Source organism: Triticum dicoccoides, chromosome 1B (genome assembly GCF_002162155.2).
Source record: "Triticum dicoccoides isolate Atlit2015 ecotype Zavitan chromosome 1B, WEW_v2.0, whole genome shotgun sequence".
Classification (NCBI taxonomy): domain Eukaryota; kingdom Viridiplantae; phylum Streptophyta; class Magnoliopsida; order Poales; family Poaceae; genus Triticum; species Triticum dicoccoides.
In genome coordinates this window covers 38,871,177-38,882,194 of record NC_041381.1, presented here as the reverse complement: position 1 = coordinate 38,882,194, position 11,018 = coordinate 38,871,177, and positions in this window count along the sequence as shown.

Here is an 11,018-nt window from a genome sequence, read left to right as displayed (position 1 = left end):
ACTGCAGTGTAGTCGACCCCTCATGTGTGGCGTGCAACTCGGAGCAAAGCGGCATGCAGTTTAATCTGTTGTTTGTGGTTTTTTGTGTCTATTGAATGTATCTGGTTGGGATATGATGAATTTTGTGTAAAAAATATTTGTTGAGAAGTTCATTTCAATAAGCATTAATGGGTCATTTTTCAAGAGAAACATAAATGGATGCAGCCCACTTCGAGGAGTCTTGTGGTTCATTGCATTTAATAAAGAAGAAACAAAGTGTTGTTCACTTGTTTCATGGTTAAAAGGAAACGATGCAGCTCACTATGTATTTATCAAAATAGATGTGGCTTTGAAGCTCACTTTGTTGTCTCATGCAGTTTTTTATAAAACTTCTCCGCGGTTCACTTGTCCCACTTGTAAAAGGGAAAAAATATCTCAAAGAAGCTCGCTTCTATATTAGATGTAGTTCACTCGTTCGGTCCCTGTGGTCCACTCGCTTGGTCAACGCACGTAAAAGATTAATAAGTATGAAAAAAGACAACAAAAACTCATGAGGTTCACTTTTGGTAGTGTTGCGGTTCATTTTCGGAAGTGTTGTGGTCCACACTCGTTCGAAAAAAAGTTAAAAAAAAGACAACAAAAACTTGTGCGAGAATGTTTATGTTCGACAAAAAGAAATCATGAAGTTCACTTGACTATTTGCTGCAGTGCGGTTTTTCGTTTGAAGCAGTGCGTTCTTCTGACCGATGAAGTACACACATCGATTTTGGTCTTGCGAAAAACAAAGTGTCCGCTTTTCGGTAAAATCAAAACCGCTCTTAAACCGTAAGGAATTAGAAAGAGTGATCTACATGAAAAAGTTGCGTCTCGTCGATATCTTTCCAACGGGATATTATTTGTATCATTTCGACAACCGGTTTGTAAAAAATTTGCGAAAAACGACCGTTGTCACTCGTCGTCCGCTGCATGATTTTTAAAATTAACTTAAAACCGTTATGAATTTCAAAAATATTTCAACATATGAAAGTTGCGCCTCGTTCCTAGCTTTCCAACGGCATATCACACGCCTCATTTCGGCAAACTGTTCAAAAACTGGAGCGAAAACAGTACCGAAAATTTGAAAAAATTTGAAAAACAGAATTCCGCGATTTAGTAAATTTGAAACTCTTCTTAAACCATAAGGAATTAGAGAAAATTTAATATATGAAAAAGATGCGCCTTGACGATATCTATCGAATGGCGTATCGTTTACTTCATTCCGACAAGCGGTTTAGAAGAAATCGCGAAAAAACGCTCGCTGCCACTCGTCATGGGCCGCACAATTTTCAAAACTGCTCTTAAACCGTGTGGGATCTCGAAAAGTGTTTAACATGTCGAAGTTGCGCCTAATCCATAGCTTTCAACGGTATATTACACGCATCATTCCGATAAACGGTTAAAAAATTAGAGCGAAAACAGTACCGAAAAAAATAACGCATGCAGTTTTTTCGACGAGAAGTTCACTCGTGTGAGTACTGCAGCACACTTGGTTCAAAGAATGACGTGCACTTGTGTTCAGCGTGCAGTGCGGAAGTGGTGTGCAGAATAGTTATTCTGCTAATATTAGGGCACCTAGGTAAATTATCTAGGGCACCTAGGTGCCCAGACACCTAGTTCGGACCCGAACCGCTAATGCATTTTCTGCAAATAAATATAAATAATCAGTAGTACCTTCCATATAATTTTCTTTCCATTTTCTATTCTCATGCATTAATAAGCTTCACGGCATTGATTGTTTACTGGTTTCCAAAAACTGGATGGTATTGATTCTCTCGTAAAAGATTTCTTTTCTTAAACAATTCTACTATAATCATGTTAAAATAGTCTAAATACTCGTACACTTGTACTTGGGTAGCTATATACCCTATGAATATTCTAGGTTTTAGATACCTTCAAACGTTTTCGATATATTTGTAAGTCTGTACTCAAGTTTTCGCAAAATATGGTGCAACTCATGGTGTTTCTCTGTATGTACATACCTCGAATCGAATATACCCTATGATTTATTCTAGATTTTAGATACCTACACACATAGTCCGATATATTTGTAATACTTAAGTTTTCGCAAAAAAAATCAGTGCATACTCAAAGTATTTCTTTGTATGTATGTACCTTGATGTAAAAAATATATTGTTATATACCAATAAATATAAGTGGATACATGTATGTAAACCAACTACCTTGACAAATGATTTTTTACGTTCTATGAGCATCTATACAAGATACCCGATAGAGATGTAGCAGGGGTGTGATACTCGATGAATCATACTATAATATTGTGGCTACATACCCAAAAAAATATCTCTTATCCTCAAAGAATTTGTGGGTATATGCCCTAAACACAGCTAGGTAGACAACACTACGCATACCTGTATCTTTTTAAAAGGACACGTTATCAATACTTGTGTAGTGTGTATAATAAAAATTAGGCAGCTTTTAATCATTTCCTTCTATGCATTAATTAGTACATGTTTTTCACACGCACATGCAAAGCTATAATTAGGTAGATTCTCGTTTTCTGGGGAATGTTTTATAGTGCATGCATTCTAATTAATGCCTCCATCCAAATGAGAGTAAGCAGTGCTGATTCACACATAGTTATAGGAAATTAATTAGTACACTGCAATACCTTTCCAATTAAGTATTGCAAATCGTTATACCCGTTAGTGTCTATACCTACCACGTCGGCACACATCCTAAAGCAATCCGAATATATATATATATATATATATATATATATATATATATATATAGACACACACACACACACACACACACACACACATACATACATACATACATCTGAGTTATTCTGTTACGCGTAACAGAATATTATTCTGTTATCCTACTTGAACTGATGAATTCAAGCGGTTGAACTGATGAACTTCGAGCAGTTGAACTGATGCTTTACTTTGCTGTTAAAAATCATTTTCTTTAGTTCAATTTTTTTTGCAATTTTTTTGTCGAAACGGGGCATGTAATATATCGTTTGAAAACTGTTGACATCCACATTACAATCTTATAATTTGTTTTTGCCAAAAAATTATGATTTAAGAGCAGTTTTGAAAATACCATTTTTTTCAAAACTGAAAATGTGAATCGTATTTTGAACTTAACTTTCAAACGGTTTGTCGGAATTGAGCAAATGACATGGCGTTGGAAAGCTTGTAAAAATCCACAACTTCCATATATCAACTATTTTTTCAAATTCTATATGATTTAAAAGTAATTTGAAAAACATTGAAATTCTGGGCGAAATGTATTTTCACTGTTTTTTGCAAACGGTTTGTCGGATTGATGCAAATGGTACGGCGTTCGGAAGCTATGGAAAATGCGCAACTTTTGTGTATAGAAAGTTTTTTCTAATTCCTTACGGTTTAAATACGAATTCAAATACGGTTAAAATTGGTTTTGAACACGTTTTTTATAAAAGTTTGTCAAAATGGGGCAAATAATATATCTTTTGAGAGCTATCGAAAATGCAAAACTTAGTCATGTTGTACGTTTTCTCTACTTCGCAACCGTTTAAGAGTAATCTTGAATACGACATGACGGAACCTGCTGTTTTCTTATGTGAAAAACAGAGTAGTCATACAAATATATGTGTATGTATGTATTGAGCTATTTTTTTTAGAGTAATTTTAAATGGTTCCAAAAAAAGTACTTGTACTGATGCTTGCATGTGTTTGTACTAAGCGTGTTTTCACTAACTAGACTTTGCTCTGTTTTTTGGGTAATATTTTTGTCGTAAATTTTCAACAGTTTATTGTATCCTAGCCCTGAACTTGCATGGTTTATATTGTTGAACTGAATGTTATTGTATCGTCGGCCCTATACTTGCATGGTTTATATCATCGAACTGAATGATATTTTTTTCAAAAAGAAAGTGTTTTTTATTCTTTTTGTGAACTAAACATTTTTTTAAAACGATGTTCTCGACTTCTCTTATTTTATGACTTGTACTTTTACCATTTGAATTGCATGGGGTTTTCTTTTGCTTGAACTTTTACAATTTGAATTTCTGTCATTTCTTTTATTCCGAACGGACCATCGTTTTTAACTTGTACTGAACAATATTTTTAATTAAACCAATTTTCCTTTGTAGAACAGACCACCGTTTTTGTTTGTATGGATAAGTTGTAGAACTTGCACGTCAATGTCACATAATTAATTCGTGAGCTTCTCATGTTTCTTTTTAAAGTTGTTTTTCCCTCAAACTTTATTGGCACCAAATTTTCTTTTCTGTGCCTCTCAAACTGATGCGATTTTTTCGATGAGTATGTACCAAATGTCTCTGTACTGTTATGTTTTTAACACACACACACACACACACACACACATATTGAATTGTTCCCACATTTCATTATGAATTTATTATATATAAAATTTGAACTATACGACACTTTTTAAATGAATCTAACAAGTATTTTTGCTCGCTAAACATCCAAATGTTTTTCCGTTGTAAACTCAAGTCTGAACAGTTGTAAATACTTCTAAATTGAACTGAAATAAAATATAGGAACACTCGAGTCTGAAACACTGCAAATAGTTCTAAATTGAACTGAAATAAAATATAGGAACTAAACTGAGTGTATTTTCAGATTTCTGCTAGCATGCATCATGACACTTTTAGATATATTTTTACAATAGAACATATACTAATTATTATGTCAAGTAACCTCAAACAAAACAAAAGTGGAGCTTCATTTACAATAATAGAACAGAACATATGCTAGTTTCGATCCATACAAGGTTTTCTCAAATGCTTATTAAGGCATAACACACAACTCCTGTTGTGCTATAGGAAGAACACTTAAAGAGGGGAAATTGGACATAGAATTGTTAAGTAGGTGTATTAAAAAACACACAAAACATGTATTGAAAAAGAACAAATCATTTCTTAGAGTTGCATCGGCCTCCTGTGGCAGAGGTGAATATTCTGATAGTTGCATCGTTGCACGGACACGTGTGGCGGAGGTGAACAGCTTGTGGTTGTAAGGGTGAACGGCTTGAGAGCTGCATGTCCAAAAAATGGTTTTATTTGACAACACGAAAACATAAAAAGGCCTCCTGTCATCGTCGAACTGAACCCCGCAACGCCTGTCGAGCTGCTGAAATATTTTATAGTATGGGTTAGATACAGTTCCAAACAAGTACTTGAAACCATCCCCAAATATGCATGTCAAGCTTCATAGTTGGAAGTAATAAACACCGAGATATGCATGGGCTTATATGACTATAGATGAGCTACGGAATAAACACTCAGATATGAATTTGCTTCAAGTCACGTTTGGTTTTTTTAATTTGATGCATGTTTGCACTATAGAACTGCTACTGGTTTGCAACATGGACTTGAGTACTCCCTCTCTAAAGAAATATAAGAACATTTTAGATCACTACTTTAGTGATCTAAATGCATATTTTCTCTTGCTAATTTTTCCATAGTTTACTCCCAAAATCATCACCACAAAAGAAACACATATGCATTCCAGTGTACCTTGGCGATGCATCGGCTTTTACTGAGGGTGTAGATTAGAGTGGTAGCCGTGAACACGCAACAAGTAGGATCAGGCTCTCAGTGGCGCAGGCATAGGATGCCCGTTAGAGAAAGATTACTTGCTGAAGGCCACCATATTTTCCTATAGTAGGACATAGGAAAGATAATATGTAAAGCCCATTACAAAAAGAATCAGCAATGCAGTTTTAAAGAAAAACATTTTACTAGAATTGAAAGCAATGATTTTTTTTCAAACTTCTGGGTGAGGGCATGGTGCTCTAATCCATTTTGTCATATATAAACCTCCATTTTCTTGGTGACCAAAACTGATGCATAATAGCACAAGTGCAGAATTGTTCGTAGGCATAAGAACAAATACGTAGAGTGCACATATGATATTTCAGGATTTCATCAATACATTAAAGTTTATGAACTGAAAAGAACACAGGGGAACGGTGGGCAGGGACGTGTGCACCTGCTGGGGTAGGGGACGCATACGGGAGCCCAAGGTGCGGGTGGAAGGTGGCTCGACACAGTCGGCCTGGGAGCTGCGGCGGTGAACGGCCTGGGGCGGCCGGGTTGGACTGTTGATCGCATCGGAGGCGAACCCAACGGCCTGGCCACACAGGGATGAGTAGCAACCAGGAGGTGGAGGGGCGTGAGGAGGCATTGTCCGGCGGCGCGGGGGAGGAAGGCGGCGTCCACCGACGCGGGGGAGGACTATTGAACTTTCAACGCTTTGTCTATTGAACTTATATGAACTTAATTATTAGTTCTTTGTTTTAAAAAAAAGTAAATACAATGTTCCTAATCTGTAATAAAACATTTTTTCTGGGAAAGTGAAAACAATGAGACACCGAACCCTCTCTCTAATACACACAGAACTGATGGTAGAATACATAGCGAGTTGCTAATAATGTTTTTGATTTTCCCCTTAGGAAACATGGTCTTTTTTTTCTTATGATATATAAAACAAAACTATCTCTCCAACACACATCGAACTATTCTCACATTTCTCTAAGGACTGAGGAAAGAATACCTAGTGAAATAACATTTACTAGTACTAGTCTTGAGAAAACAAGAGCTCAAATGCCAAGCAAGGAGTTTCTGTGTTAGGTTTGAACTGATGGCCTACCTGTAAGTAAACCAAGGATCTCATAATGCTGCCCTGGAAGATCAAAGCCAGTAAGTTACCAAGGATGAGGATTCGTTTTGGTGCTGTTATGGTACTGTTACGCAAACATTTCGTTATTTCAGAACTGGCAATAGAATTATGATTGTCTATTTGAGAATCGGATTCAAAACTGGCAATCTATATATTTGGAAAGAAAGGCAACAAAGCAAGAATGCTTGATTATGTAATTTTTTTGCAACGGAAGCTACTATTGGAACTCATGTACCCTGTACAAGTTCGGTTGTGAAAATAAAATTAACAGTACAAGAAATAAATAATGAGAGTGCAGCTCTTGAAAAGCTGTGCTAATTCAATGCTAGGGTAGCAAAAAATAAAACATTACACAACATACTAATGGTAATACAAAATGGTTCTTTTTTGCACATTTTTTCTGGGTTAAGTTCCTATGGCCAGTAGCTATCAAGGATTCAAGTGATCTCTCAGTAAAAGTAATTTTGTACTCCTCATGTAGAAATACCTGGACTTACTGTCACATGTGTTCTTTGTTATCCAGAACACAACAACGTTTCTCTATGCTACTCTCTCTAAGCTACTGAATGTCAATACAACATTTTGTTTTTTTAGTAACACATTCATCAAAATATTACTGCCTACGAGATGAGATATGATATGAGAGAGCAATTCTACTGCCTACAAGAGAGAGGTTCTTCCTTCTTCCCTCAGGTCTGAATCAAGAGTAGCCCTAGTTCAATTCAAAATAAAATGGCAGTTCGAACGCGGGGCATGAAAATCTTCACCGTCGGGAGATGGAGAGGAAAGATTTCGAGCAGGGCGTACCTCACAAGGACTGGGAAGGAGGTGGTGGGATGTTGAACAGCCTCCGGTGGCAGTTTTGGACTGCTGGACGCAGCCGTGTCGGACCACCCACTGGGACAACGCGGAAAGGTGGTGGGGAGCGTCGCCGAGGGTACCAGAAGGAGGCAGAGGGGCGACACCTGAAGTAATAGAGGAACATCTGGAAAGAATGAATTATACAGTAAAAACCTGCTGTGTGTTTGTCAAGAAAATTTTGAACCTTCAGAAGCATAACTATGCTAGCTTATGCACCCCGAATTTCCAACATGCAGCTTCGGTTATAGTAGAACCAATGTCAACTAACAACCAAAGTTATTTCATCCCTTTAGATTTTTGGCATGTAATTCCCTATAGAATCGTCAGCTCCTTAAACTTGCCTTCGACATAGAAATCAACATCAATAGCTGAACTTCACGGGATGACATTTTCGAACTTAGCCGGGGAATAATTTTCTCAAAAATCATGTTTGAACCAAATAACTATCAGCGTCTGAACTGATGTAAAATCTTTTTTGTTGAACTGCTGCCGAAGCCCCTGCATATTGAACTACTATATAATATATAAACCTAATTGTTTTTTCTATAACACACGTGAAACTGTATTTGTGGTTACTTTATGAACTGATGATAAATTACATCATGAAAACTGTCATCTGGTCTGACCCTGTGTTGAGCTGTGAGGTTGGATTTTTTTGGCATGACACCTGAAGTGAAACTGCAATTGGAAAGGCTGAACATCAAGCGATAATTAAAGAAGGCTACCAAAAAAATGAAATTAGCATTTTTTAATATAAATAGCCACACTACTTTTTTGAAGACACACATTGAACCGTTTCTGGGGTTCTTAATGAGCTGATGATAGAAAACATGTTGAACTAAAATTTGGGTTTCCAGAACTACCAAATGTTTTGGGTTCTTCTATGAACATTTATTGTTACCTTTTTCTGAACTCCAAAGCACTATTACAATTACAGTACACACATGTACTACATAGCAGTGTGTATTTGTATTGTCCATAACAACGAATTAACCAAAAATAACTAATTTATGAGGGAAACAATTTTTAACTTGGTTTCAGCTTCATTTCTCAGATTTTTGAACTCCTGCTGTAGGTATACTTGAACTTGCGTGAAACGTTTTATTTAGTTGAAAAGCAGCTGATTTTTGAACTCTTGCGGCTAACGTACCTGATTTATTTCAGTGAAGGCCTGCCACCATGTTGTCGACAAAACACAACTTGATTTATTTCAATGAAGCAAAAGTTGGCCGGAGATTTGTTCCTTGCATCTACACAAATTTATAAGTTATAACATGAGATATTCTATCAAACATAGAGCTTTTAGTTTACCTGGTGATGAAATACGAAATATGACATTTAAGGCAAGTATATTTGAACTGATGTATCCTTTTTCTAGTTACTGAATTGCTAACCACTCCAAATAAACTCTTAACTATGGCAAGTATTTTTTAACTGACCTTTTCCATGTTTTTTGTGTGTGTGTCTTTTCCCAAATCTTTTCCGACCCTCTTCTCTGAACTTTTATATTTATTTTTCATGAACTATTTAAGTTACCCTAGTTGAACTTCTAGCATTTTCTTTCTTTTACTAATTTTGCTTTGTCCAATATCATCTTTGTCTCGTAGTTTCCCATCCATCTCACTATGTTCGAACTTTTGGCAATCTGGAACCTGAACTATTTGCGAAAACACATGCTCCAGTACAATCTGAGACGCCAACTCAAGCAAAACAATCAGTACTATTCACATCTATTAACAACGGCTTGAGATGCTCATGTAGAGGCTAGTGCAAGCTACTAGTACTAGGCATCCAGCATGGTTGGAACAAACAAGATGAACAAGTGATTTAACGGAGCAGCACTACATACACAGGCATGAATAGGAACAACGCTATGTATCTCGAGACCGGCCACACCAGCAGCGGACCTTCACTGAAGCCCTTATTGAATGGACACATGCAACGAACACCTGCATTTTGTTTACTGAAACTCATGCTGCCAAAATAATGAATGGAACAACTGCACCATGCTCCCAAAATAATGAATGGAACAACTGCACCATATTGCACCATATTCATTCATTTGTAGCAGCTTCTGTATGATATCAATCAGAACAAGGGAGAGAAAATCAACACGTACTCTTCTACTTTGATGGAGAGGGGGCTATACTGAAGAACTTTCGACAAAATGCAGATACTTGTAACTGTTAATTTTTCTGAAAGAAATCGATATTAGCACCATAAAACTTTGAATTTCTTTAAATGATTAATCTTCAGCTAACCACTCAATGACAAGTGAACTTACAGGGGTAGGCACCATCTGGTTCAATCATTTGCCAACTTCACCATCTATTTATTGAGAATCATCAACAAGATCAACTTTCATGTCCGCTCCATATGGGTATACTCCTGGACTTCAACTTGAGCTGAATTTTTATTTGAGATTTTACTTGAACTTGCTTTATTTGCTCCTGCTGTTCGAAGCTACAGTAGAATTGATCAGATAGTACATGGAACTGAAAATACAGAGAAAACTAATTAGTTGGACGAAACATCTCTTTTCATTCATTTATGTTATATAGGATCGTACCCATTAGCAAAGCGCTCCAGTAAGTGAAACAAATGGCAAAAAATCTTGCTGTCATTTACAAGGTTCGATCTTTTTAACTTTCAAGAACCTTGACCAGTTTCAAACATGCAGTTTCTAAGACCGTCACTAGTTCAGCTTAAGTCCACCTTGAGTACTTTTTGTTTGAGTTGATCTCTTGCAGGTCGACTAGTCCAGCGAGGAGAAGCAGTGGGAGGCGTGCCATAGAAAAGTCATGACCTGCTCTGAAAAGTAAGCCCAACAGTCACTATGATCATCCAATACAATAGTACAACTGAATATTTGTAATGCTTCAATACACACAGAATGCACACACTTATGTTCAGAGAGCCAACCTATTTAAGTTCAGAGAATAAATGTATTTAAGCTTAAAGACCAAATGTATATAGGTTCAGAGAACAAAACAATCTTCAGTGTGATTTTTTGTGTACGCATAATCACAGAAGCAACATAGTTGTACTGAATCTCTAAGAATTCTAGAACTTCCGAAAAAAGTGCAAGCGGAGGTTATGTTGCTGCTAGCTAGTAAAATCAATGGCAGAGGATGGTCACAGGACAAGCACCGTACCGGGATGACGACGAGGAAGGTGCTGACCTAAACATATCCTTTCCTTCTCTATACAAGGTCTTTGAACCTCGTACATGGGCGGGGGTGTACTGCACGCGAGGCGGCGGGGGTTGGCGGCTCTGCGTAGTCTGGAGCGAGCTTGGAGCAGGGAGGAGGCGCTCGCCATGGCTAGGAGAAGTCAGGAGGAAGAAGAGTGGGCGGCATCACGATGGGGCAGGTGGAGAACTGGGGATTGCCGCGCTGGGGATGGGGGATGGGGCGCGACCTAGGGGGCATAAGATGGTGGAGGAGGGGCGGCGGCCGCTGCCATGGGAGAAGGTGG